General features: G+C 42.6%; 1 protein-coding gene across 13 annotated transcripts in view; it reads left to right on the top strand.

Moving 5' to 3' along the window:
- Positions 1-12,696, top strand: part of FOXO3 (forkhead box O3) — a 119,314-nt gene that overhangs the window by 89,534 nt on the left and 17,084 nt on the right. The window contains exon 3 of one of the 13 annotated variants that reach the window (XR_003681515.2): positions 3,689-3,787. The exons of 11 other annotated variants lie outside the window; for them this stretch is intronic. The gene's annotated coding sequence lies outside the window, so the exon portion shown is untranslated. Of the gene's footprint in view, positions 1-3,688; positions 3,788-12,696 lie in introns of those variants that run through there. One more of the 13 variants, XM_055087581.1, reaches the window with a different exon arrangement.

The following is a 12,696-nucleotide window of genomic DNA, read 5'->3' as shown; positions in this document are numbered from 1 at the left end:
CAGGAGCCCTGGAGCACTCTGACACCTGCTGGGTGAGGCGTGGGCTCACCCCCCAACTCTCCACCACACAGAGTCTCATGTCTTACAGACTCTTAGTCTCTTGTGTGACTGTCCTTGCCAATGAATATTATCCCTCCTGCCCTTTGGGTGATAGATTAATATCACCACTGATGCTAGTGCTTCCAGTTTCTTAAGTGCTTTCAAGCTTACCTAGCAGTGTACATGAAGAAGATTATAGCCTGGTACATAGTAATATTAAAATACTGCATTCTTGTCATGGTTTTTAGAAACACTGAAATTTATCCCATGCATATTCAACCCACTTCATCATAATTTGGGGACTAGTGCTAATATTAACTTGCACATTTGAGAACATCCTAGATTATAAATTAAAATGTATCCTAGATTATAAATTAAAATACGAGTGGCTCAATCAATGTTTACTTCAGAAAAATGGAATGAATTCCTGGCTCTTTGGTGAGTGGAAATGTCCTCTCCTTTCTTTATTTGATCATTTCATGTGGAATTTCAAGCTGGCTGGTGCTCATCTGTGCGTGTAATTGGCACCCAGGAGTGTCCTGGAATAAATGGTTGATTCACTCAGCATTTAGCAACATCATTATATTGGTCATCAGTCACTTTTGCATCATGTGGTTTTAAACAAGAAGAAATCTTGCAAAACCAGTACAGTGAAATGCTGCACATGCAGGTGAGGTTTTCAGGTAGAGGGAGCAGTTCCTTAGGAGACGCCTTGTTAACTGAATCTCACTGGGGTGTGGAGCAGAAAGAGGGTACTGTAGGCCGGAGTCATTTTGCAGAATTGACTGTTGTACTCTTTATTCCCATAAAGAAAAAGTCCATTAGTGGTGTGTTTGCAGTAGCCAACATGAGATACTCTGTTATGTGGCATTTATTTTCTTTTTCTGCTTATTTCACCAGTAACACCTTGATTTTTGATGACTGGTAGAATAATTAACACTGAAACTTGGAAGGTAGCCTGCTTCCAGATGCATATACACGTGTCTGTTTTGTAAATACTAGCCCCTACTTTTTCCTGCCCTAGCTGAAAAATATGCTTCCACCGCTACCAGTCTTTCCAGGGTGTGGGCCCATGTGTAACTGTGTGACTGTGCCCACACACTGGCATATATTTCAGAGCCACCAAAAAGAGATTCGTTGCTCTTGAAATAACAAGACAAAAAAGAACCATTTTTTCTGAACCATAACATCTGAAGAGCTGGAAACAGTCAATGTTTGTATGTGTGACGCTAAAGCCAGTGAATTCCATGTGAAGGGAGGGATTGTAAACTAAGAACAGAAAGGCAGTTTTCCTGGATTTCAGATGTCAAACTCTCAAGCTGTTGAACTCACCCACTCAGCACTTCCACATCCACCCTTTTAATGTGCTTGCATTTTCAATGATTTCTGTTTCTGCAGGATATGATGCCAGAAGACAAATAATAAAATAGCATGCATATGAAGCCTTAAAGCAGTTTTCTACCAGAGTTTTTGATTGAGGCTAAACAGAAGTAACCTGATTGTGCTGTCAGTTGGCAGGCAAAAGGCATCGTATTTTAAAATTCACATAGTTTGAAAGCAAGCTGATCTTTTCTGGCTCAATAATAAACTAATTACATGTTTTAAATAGTATAGAGCTGAGTCCCTGTTTCACATTAAGCCTTGAAATAGCAAGGTCCAGGGCAAAGCAGACATTTGCCTGATGTCTCTGGCTTCAGGACCTGTAGCAGGGTGCCAGCTATTGGGGGCTTGAATAGGCCTGCCAGGGACAACCAGGTAAACTGGCTTGACTCAGTTATGGGATGATGGTCCCTGAGCACAGAGGCCACCAGATGTGCCTCTGAGGAAGGCCTGGACACTCAAAAGTTTAGGGCAGTGATCTTGTTTGGTCGTTCCCTAAAATAGTGATCCCAGGTCAAGGTGGGACATGTCCATAGTGTCCCTTTTGGGGAGTGTCTGAGAAAAAAAGGCTCATTTCTAAAAATGATCCAGTTCCAACAAGGCTTGTTTCATAGCTAGTGCTTTTTCCACCTTCCCCCCCTCCACCCCCCTTTCATAGTCCTAGAGACCATGTACAGAAACTTAGAGCTGGGAACACTTAATTCAATGGCTGGTTTGTGTAGTCTTGAAAGCTTCATGTTCCTTGGTCACTTGTGAATGGTGCCTCTCTCCTTGGGCATTTCAGTGACTTTAGAGGGACACACAGTGCAGTGGTGAGAGCTTTGCTGTAGGAGTTAGCCTTGGGCTTGATTTCCGGCACCACCGCCTATAGACAGTTACTGTTTTGCCCCTCAGTTTCCTCCTGACAGGCTTGCCATGAAAGTAAAATGAGATTAGATTTGTCAGGCACAGAGTTTTGGGCCTGGTTGGCACCAAACACAGTAAGTTCCCTCAGATTGCAGGTGAAGTAGACTCTATTTTGGATTTCTCTTGTTGCCCCTGTGCCTGCTTGGAGGAGACTTAGAACCAGATGTGTTACCTGTGGTTTCAAGGATGCCTCTGAGCGCTCTGGGCCCACTGCATTACCAAGTAATGGGGGCTCCATTACATCCTGAGACAGGTGGAGAGTCATCTCTACACCCTGGACAGACCTGAGACCATTCTGTCGAGCCCTTGCTCCCTCGAGTAGCCCACTTACCGTCCTTCTACCCATCTGTATAATATTATTACAGAGAACCTTAAGCCTGCTTACTAGACTGTATCATCTTGGTTTTGGAAATTCAGTTGTATAATTGAAGTTAATACCTAAGGCTGAGACTTGTCAACTTTAGAACAACCTAGATGCTATTTCACATTTTACAATGGAAGCTTACTTCCATCTTTTCATGTTGAGGATCATTCATTGGTGTCATGATTTATAACATTTCATTGTAAAGTATAATTCAGGCCTATTTTGTGGCTGCTGCCCCCTGCCCATTAATTCATTGATTAGAGAAATATTTTTGAGCACCTACTATGTGCCAGCCCTATGCTAGGTGGTAAAGCTATAATAAGACACGGCGTCTGGTTGTAAAGAGTTCAGTATGTGTTAGAGGAGACAGACTTCTATTCCTCAAGTTGTAAAGCAAGGCAGACTGAAGTTGGGTGGATGGATGGATGGATGGATGGATGGATGGATGGATGGGTGGGTGGGTGGATGGATGGGTGGGTGGGTGGGTGGGTGGATGGTAGATCTTACCATCCTCTGTGCTCCCTGCACTTCACCACTTCAGTTGTCATGGTAATCCAGACACTGGGACTAATGGTGTTTCTGGGTGGCATTACTATAACACGTCAAGGCCAGGAGATCTGAGTTGTCTCAGCTTGGGTGTCACCTCCTAGCTGATTGAATTCAGGTATGCCTTGTATCTCTTTGGTCTTCAGTTTCTTTCACTGTAAAGTTAAGGCTGCTGGTTACTAGATGGGTTTCACAGCCCTCCATTTTCCACAGTATTAACTTTTTACTGAGCTTCCTGCCCTGATGATTGCTTACATAATGCCGAGAAAGTGATTAGACGCTAATGTATTCCTGAATTCTGGATGTGTATTCCCAGCGCCCTTCTATTCTCTCCATTTCCACCCACAATACAGTTTCAAACTGGAAAAACTTGCAGCTTTATTTTTTTTTAATCTAAGTGAAAAGTCTGTTAATAATAAAACTATTTCTGTTCCACTTTGTTCTACTTTGCAGAGTCAGTTTCAAGAAGGTGCTGAAACTTCATGGTTTTTAACCCTTTGACACATCCATTTTGTGTGGCTAGTCCTGCATGGTCTTAAAGGGGAATGTAAGGTGTGTGTTTGCCGAGCTCCTTGTGGGAAGGGGAAAGGATTCAGTCACATCAGGATTCAAGCCTGGAGCAAGAGGGCAGGGGTGGCCAAATGCTGCAGCTTTGACCTGCTTTCTGGAGGCTGTCTTTCTGTTGACCGCATGCCCTTAGTGGCTGCTTCCTCGGGTGGTGGGGAGGAGGACGCGGGTCTGGAAGCAGGGGGTTCGGGCGGTGGGAAGGGTGCTGCGGGGAGTGCGTGTGGGCAGAGGACGCAAGGCTGCCAGGGCTCTCTGTGTGCCGGAAGTGCAGGTTTGGCTGGGAGGAATGGAATGTTCCCTCTTGCCCTCCAAGAGCAGAAACAGCTGTGGAAGGGCTTGAAAAGATCGCTCAATGAAAAAAATTAAAAAGTTAATATGAAAATAAAACCCACCCTGGAAAACCCAACAAAACTGTCTGTATTAGTGTGGTAGCTCTTTAAGAGAACTTTCTTCCCATCTAGGATTTCTTTTTCATTTGGGGACAGAACAAATTGTCTGCCTAGCCCTTCCTCCCCTAAGAAAGCTTCATGTATCTTGGGTAGGAAATGGGTTCATTTTGTTGATCACCAGGTTATTATTATTTTATTCCTCCAAATGAGGGGCCAGAACCTGCTGCTTACTGCATGAAAACGTGAAGCAAATGTGAGTTTTCCAAGGAGACCTCTGCGGGTAGAGGATTGTTGTCAGCAAATTTAACAGAAATCTTGTTTCTAGCTGGAAATTTAATCCTTCAGCCAAATTCCTGACATTATTTATTTTAGAACGTCGTATTTTTAAATAAGTCCCTTAATGGTTTGAACTTTTAGTGTTTTAGACAAAAGTAAGACTGGAGCTAGCCTGGACCTTGTCTTACACATCAGGGTTGATTGTGCAATCCTGTATGTGAATGTTTAAGTTTTCTTCTCTGTCTGAAGACAGAGAAGCTGGGATTCCATATAGTCGGAAATAGTAACTCACAAGTCTGTTTTTTTTTTTTTTTTTTTTTTTTTTGCGGTACGCGGGCCTCTCACTGTTGTGGCCTCTCCCGTTGCGGAGCACAGGCTCCGGACGCGCAGGCTCGGCGGCCATGGCTCACGGGCCCAGCCGCTCCGCGGCACGTGGGATCTTCCCAGACCGGGGCACGAACCCGTGTCCCCTGCATCGGCAGGCGGACTCTCAACCACTGCGCCACCAGGGAAGCCCCCACAAGTCTGTTTTATGCTATCATACTTTGCATACTTGCTTTCGAACAAGTTAGCCCCAGAGTAGATAAAAGTGTAGTAGAAGAGGATAAGCCAGCTAAATGTCTAATGTCTAATAAGACGGACCAGCCCTGCACACTTCTCCCTCGGATGGTGGCACTACCTGGCCCTTTGCAGTATTCCCTCCCCCTCCCCCACCCAGGGTCTTTGCAGTGAGTGCGGTGATGGAGTGTTTTGTACAGTCGAGGAAGGAGAAGCTGTGTGATTGTTACTGAGGCGATCTGCATATGTACTTTGCTTCTCAGGGAAGTTCATTAAGTAATACTTCGCTGTATTCTTAACAATGGAAGCTAATAATTACCTCAGGATTGGGGTATGGCTTTTTCAGTGGTTATTTTTATGCAGTCTATCTTTTTGGCATTTTGTTTGAAGGACAGTCTATTATAAAAGAGATTATGTGAGGTTTCATGCTAATTTGGGGAAGATTCTGAAAATTACAGGGATCAATTATGGTCCCAGCCCATTCCTTCTTCAGCCTATATCATCAGTTCCTACTTTTGGAAAGTCCACTTACCCTCTTTTCTGTCCACGTCTATCCATGCTGGGTAGAGAAGTGGCACAGAGCAGAATGGGTGACCATTTACAAGGCAGTGCAAGGTCAAGGACCCTTCCCCTTACCTTTTTTTTTTTTAAAGAAAAATTATATCTGGACCCCAGTTATTTGATAAATTACTCTAACTCTCCATTTTACTCTGTACATATAAACACAACTTTAATCTGTGAGCCCGATTCTCATCCTTATCTTCTGAATGGTGGAAACTTGGACTTAAAGAACATCTGCTGTGCACCAGACCTGGGAAGACTGGGAATCATTATCTTAGAGTCTCAGCTGGCAGAAATGTAAGGGGGAAATTCCAGTGATTCTCAGCTCTAATTGCACATTAGAATAATCTGGGGAGCTTTAAAGATGTACCTCCCCAGGCCTTACCCACACCAGTCTCTATGAGTGAGTACTTAAAGTCTCCCCAGGTGATTCGAAGAGGCAGCCAGGACGGAACACTGATGCGTAAGAGAAATCAGGGCATCATCCAGAGAACTGCCTTTGAAAGAGCCTGTCATTAGAAATCAGAGGCGTCTTCCCAGGCTCTCTCCTGAAGCTGTGTCTCTGTGTTGTTCTGCTGTGGCACACAGTCCCCTGGGTCTCCCCGGGACTCACGGTTTCCATTGGGCTTTTCACGTGACCTTTATCATCTCCTGTTCAGCAGTTGCATATATTAGGATTCAGGCCTTTGGCAGCCTCATTTTGAACTGTCGGTGCCAACAAGTCAAAGCAAGGAGACCTACTTGAAATGCTGGTCCTGTGTGCAAGGTAGATGAGTACTGGATTTAAAAGCAGTGCCTTATAGATCGTCCCCACTGAAATCCCTCGTGAGGACCAGGGCAATGCCTGCAATCTGCTTGGTGGGAAGCAATGGGTCTGGCTTGGGAGTTGACAACCATAATTCATTTTGAGACAGCAAGAAGAGAGAGAGAGAGGGAAAGGTAGAGGCCTTTAAGAGTTAAATTACACAACTCCCTTTTTATTTTTAAAGTCAGTGGATTCCTTGTTGCCCGTTGCTGAGAAAGATAAATTGATACCACATGTTGCTTCCAGACAAAACCCTCTCTGTGTTCCAGGGGAAGCACATGCAGCTGGTGTCTGGGTTAGTGGGCAGTCTTTACAAGGTAAACATGGGTTGGAAGGGGCTGGAGCGGACATAGGGTAGCAATAGTTGGGAAATTACCAGCTACTCCTGAGTGGCACAGCACCTTTGAAATACTTTTAAGAGTTTGAAATCTCTTCCTGGAAGGAGCCGCCCTCTCACCTTCTGGCTTCAAGTATATGATGCACGGAAAACAGTAAGTGAACATTTGTGATGTCACTGCTTCCGTACGTGGGATCTGACAGTTGAGATCCTCTTTTGTGCTTGGCACTCGATGAGTAATTTGCATGCGTACTTTCATTTAATCTTCCCAAAGATCCTAGAGTTAGACAGAGAGGGTGTTTTATCCCCATTTTATGAAAGGGGCAACTGAGGTTAAGTCAGTTGCCCAGGGTCACAGGACGCATGCCAGGGCCACGACTCCAGCTCCGACCTAGCTGACATTGAAGCCTGCCTCCCTCCACTGGCCACATTAAATTGCATGTGTGAATTACCCACTTTGTAAATATTGGTGGAATACTTATTCATTTCAGGCAGCTTCTCTCCGACACCTAATCTAATCTAATCTGTTTGGGGTCCATCTGTCTTCACAGCCAGTTGGCATAACTGTAGTGACTGTGCACTTTATTTTAGCATTAGGGATAAAAGGTATCTTGCATTAGGAGACTGTCTTCATTATAGCAAGAAAAAGAATTACCGGATTCTGATGAAGACAGTCATCTTTTATGCTGATTTCTTCAAGGAGGGCCAAGCAAAGGGATCTCCAGGCTCTGGCCCACACGGCCACAGTCAGCCCAATTGTGAAATGTGAGTTCCATCAGGCGGCCTCCTTCATGTACCTGCACATCCCTCCTCGAAGGATTCGGCCACTAATGGCAGCTGCAGTCACACAGGACAGGTTTGCCAGCTCTGTTAGTAATTACACCTAACGTGTTTACTGCCCCAGTGCAGGCCTTGCTTCAGTGTAAATCTTTTTGTAAAAGAGAAGACTGACATAAGAATACTCTTCGTCTCATTTTTATCTCTGCTCTCTCTTCAGAGACATTGTGTTACAGTTGCTTTCGGGGTTTTCTACATCTTTGGGCCCAAGTTGGAAAAAAACTGGCATATTTGTCTCAGACAAAAGTTTCTTCCTAGAGATGTTTGGTTTGCTGTAATTCATCAATCTCTGGATTTCTTAGTAGTGGATTTAAATAACCAGAACTATTTACAGGGTTTTGGGTTGGGGTTAGAGTAATTTATTGGCTCCTTTAGTAACCAAATGTGATGACAGAATGGCCTGAGCTCTAGCAATGAGAGTCTTGGTTGGTTATATTTACCTTATCACCTTAGCCTTAAGGAAAGCACACCCGGCCAATTAACAATGGTCTGCCTCACAATGTATTTCAAAATGTGTATTTAGATGTGATTAGAAAAATCACTCTAGTCCTATCAAACCATTCCTCCTTTACTGTCAGCTCTCAACCCCCAAACTAATGTTACATCTTACAAACTTAGACTATTTGGTATGACAGGTGAATTAGTGGAAAACCATAGAATATTTTTGATGGTAGTTTTATAGTTTAAAATGCACACAGTACATTGGAAACTAATTTAGAGCCCCCAGTGAAGAGGTCTTTAGAGAACTTAAACTACAGATCATAAGAAGATTTTATAATTGGCTTGTCTCGTTTTATAAATTCCATGTCTTCATTCCTGGGATTGCGGTGAGGGAGGGACGGTTTGAAATCTTACAGAAATCATATCACCATTAACTTCCGTTATCAAGGGAAGGTGCTGGGGAAACGTTGTACTTCTGATATTTTCTCTGGTATTTATTCACCTTCTCCTGTTTCACCGAAATTTAGTTAGAGAACCTGGTAATTAGAATCATGACCTATGAGGCAGAAAGGCAGAATACATTTCTGGTATCTGACCATATTAGGGTGAGGGGCATTTGAGCTAGAAATAGACAGAGGGGCCATATTGACTGGCCTTTGTCAATGCCCCCCCTCCCCTTCAGATTATGGATTTTGTAAACGGAAGACTGGGGACTGTGAGGATGGTGGTGACACAGGTTTGGTTTTTTTGTGTGTGTGTTTTTTTTTAACATCTTTATTGGAGTATAACTGTTTTACAATGGTGTGTTAGTTTCTGCTTTACCAACTGAGTTATTTGTAATGAGGTGGATAGACCTGGAGTCTGTCATACAGAGTGAAGTAAGTCAGAAGGAGAAAAACAAATACCGTATGCTAACACATATATATGGAATCTGAGGGGAAAAAAATGTCATGAAGAGATTAGTGGTAGGACAGGAATAATATTCCTGTCCTACCACTAATCTCTTCATGACATTTTTTTTTCTTAGATTCCATATATATGTGTTAGCATACGGTATTTGTTTTTCTCCTTCTGACTTACTTCACTCTGTGTGACAGACTCCAGGTCTATCCACCTCATTACAAATAACTCAGTTTCATTTCTTTTTATGGCTGAGTAATATTCCATTGTATATATGTGCCACATCTTCTTTATCCATTCATCTGTTGATGGACACTTAGGTTGCTTCCATATCCTGGCTATTGTAAATAGAGCTGCAATGAACAGGTTTTTGTTTGCGACGTCTAAGTAATGGAACTGGAAAAACCTGTCCGAGCGTTGGTTTGTAGGTAATAGGCCTTAGGGAGATGTATTCTGCCACTAGTAACCTCTAAAACAAGAATTGAGCAAAGATTGGACACTGAAGCTAATCACCCATTTAATAAGTTGGGTTTTGTTTCAGAATCTAAGGGTAGTTTATATTGGTTTGCTGGTAACCACTGTCCTCTCTTTAGGATGAATGCTACGATGGCCACCTTAGTAAAGAAACACAAATGCGGGCTATAGGATGAGCCTTTACTTTCAGTCTTGCTCTTCTAAAGACTTTCTTTTAAAAACATTTTAGGAAAGACCTACCAAATTATTACCCTTAACTGTTTCACAAACAAAATTATAGTCATAGGTTTGTGCCTTTGTATCCTTCTTTCTTAAATATTTCTTTTTTTAGATGTCAGCACAGATAGCACGATGACTTCTGTCTAATTTGGTGACAGACCTGGGAAAGGTTGCAGAGGAAGCATTGGAGTGGAGTTGGGAAAACAAGTTTCAGTTTTGGTTCTTATAGACACTAGCTGTGTGACCTTCTGTAAGTTATTTAATTTCTCTCAGTCTGAGCCTTCATATATATGATGAGGGTTTACTTTGCGGGTTTACTAGGAGGATTAGAGACGAGGAATCTAAAACCTCTGGCCCAGTAACTGATGGTGCTGTAGTCAGGCAGGCTTTCACTCTTCCCTCTTGCAATTAGGGACCTGGGCCCTGACAGGCTGTGGTTCTGGTCCTCCGTGTGGGTATTCCAGCCCCTTTACCACAAACCCCTACAGAAGCTTAATTTCTCTCTCCAAATTCTAACCAATGGTAGCTTGTAATTTTATAAAATTACACACATACATTGTTGGGGTTTAGAGTTGTAGAAATAGATGACCATTAGAAAATCCATAGAGAGCATTTTGGAGGTGCCTAAAGTGTTTCATTTTCTTTCTTACTGGGTTTGGAATTGTGAGACTAAAAATGCATTTTAAAAAAATCTCCAAATGCTTTTTAAAGGTGGGGCGGATAACTGGGTACTTATGATTGGTCATTGTTAATTCTGGGTGTTGGTATGAACTCTTTCCAAAATCTAGAGCAAAGGGGGCTGGCCAGGGGAGGGGTAATTTGGCCAGTGTCTCCGTTGCCCCCACAGAGCTTCAGGACCACCCTGTTTTTTCAATAAGAATCTTGAGTTTAAGTTTTTAGTTAATATATCTAGTTGTCTGAGTACTCAGTAATAGAACCACCTTGCACTTGCCTGCTTTTTGAACCCTGCAGAGTGAGTTTTAAGAGCATGCTTCGTATCTTTATTGAGAAGGTGTTTTACTTTTTAAAGAAATGTGATTTCTGAACCATTCATAGAGATGCCATTATTCTTTTAAAAACCATACAAGCAAAAGGGAAGCAGGATATATAGTCTCGTGGGCAACATTTGTCTCATCAGATACTCAGCACGTTGCCTGTTTTCTTCTCTCAAACGCGTCTTTGCGGCTGTTGTAGAAGTGCCGAATTACGACCCATGGTTGCTAATGCCCATTGCCCAGCCAGAGCTGTTGGGCATCCTTGCATGGGAACATAAACACGGGAAACACTCTGAGTATTTTGGGTTATTTACGTATGGTGAAATCCTGCTCACTCTCTACGTTTTAAAAACATTCTGGTAGAACACATGTATTTGTATCGTCTACATAAATACAGTTGGTGATTGCCAATTTTTTTTAAACTACGGTAGCTTTTAGAATGGTTTGTATTTAATAGACAGCAGCAGGAAATATCTTCTGTCTTTTTAACTTGCAAATAAAAACTCATCTGGCCTGCAGGTGCTATTCCAGGTGTGGCAAATACCATCAACTCCTCTCTTTTACTGCACATGAGGCATTTTCAGATTAGAATGAGCCCTCCCCAGGCGATGACCCTGTGCTTTATAATAGCAGTGAGGAATACCCTGACTTAGTAGCGTGACTGGCTCCTGAAGTATATTATCATATATCATCCTTACATCATCCCTATCAGGGAGGGACGGTTTGGATGTTATGGCTGTACTGAAGAACTGAAGTTGTTGCAGACAGATTAAACGATTTGCTCAGGTCACATGGTTGGTCGGTGGCAGAGGTAGGACTGGATCTGGGTCATCCCTGTTAACTGGCCTTATCTACCAAGCCAGGAGGATTCTTGCAAGATGGGTGCACTTGTGAGGTTTTAGAGGATATTTTGCCCTTTTTCTTTTCTTTTTTTTTAAATAAACCTTTCAATATAGAATAGTTTTAGATTTACAGAAAAGTTACAAACCTAGTACAGAGTTCTTGATGTTGGGTATCCACATCAAGTTTCCCCTGTTGTTAACATCCAATATTAGTTTGGTACACTTGTCACAACTAATAAACCAATGTCGATACATTATTATTATTAACTAAGATCTGTGCTTTATTCAGATTTCCTTAGTTTTTGCCTAATATCTGTTTTCTGTTCCAGCATCCCATCCGGGATACCACATTGTATGTAGTCATCATGCTTCCTTAGGCTCCCTGTGGATCTAATAGTCTTGAGGAGGACTGGACAGGCATTTTAAAATGTTCCTTATTTGGTATTTGTCTGCAGTTTTTCTCATGATTAGACTGGCGTGATGGGTTTTGGAAGGAAGACCACTGAGGAAGGTGCTGCTTTCATCACATTATATCGAGTGCCTGTTTTCAACCGGACTTTGCCCTGTTGATGTTGATCTTGGTCACCTGGCTGAGATGTCAGGTTTCTTCACTGTAAAGTTACTCTCCCCCACCTCCTCTCTCTGTACTGTCCTCTTCGGAAGGAAGTTACTGTGCTCAGACCACACTGCCTTGAGGAGGGAGTGTCCGTATAAATTATTTGGAATTTTTTTGAATGGGAAACTTGCCTACTTCTGTCAACTCAGCAAATCCTACTTTACCATTTTTTTCTTATGCTTGTGAGACAGATGTGAAATTGTGGCAGGAGGAGATGCAGTCATAGAAAGGATAGGTAAAAATTCACACCAGTTCTGGGTTCATAGAAGTGGTTAAGAAAAGGTAGGTGCTGCCTCTGTTCTAGAGGAGGAGGGGACCAAAATAGAATAAAATAGCCCCCTAGGTGATTAATTATCCTTAGAGAGCCAGGGAGGTTTATTGCAAAGTGCAGGGAGAAATGGTGTGGTAACACATTATAAGTGTGAACTTCAGTATAGGAAGTACAATTACAGAAAGGACAGTGAAACTTGGGAATTTAAGAAAAACAATGTCAGTGAGCTCCTACATCCCCAGCATCTCCTCGATATGAAACCATCTCCCACCCTCTAAATATGGAACTTGCCATTTTCAATATTGTCATTTAATTCCAAGCCAAGGAGGGTCATGCAAAGCCTTTTTTTTTTTTTTTTTTTCCCTTAACCTCT

Source organism: Physeter macrocephalus, chromosome 10, assembly GCF_002837175.3.
Source record: "Physeter macrocephalus isolate SW-GA chromosome 10, ASM283717v5, whole genome shotgun sequence".
Taxonomy (NCBI): Eukaryota; Metazoa; Chordata; class Mammalia; order Artiodactyla; family Physeteridae; genus Physeter; species Physeter macrocephalus.
Note: the sequence above shows the minus strand (reverse complement) of the source record. Positions and strands in the feature narration are given on the sequence as shown.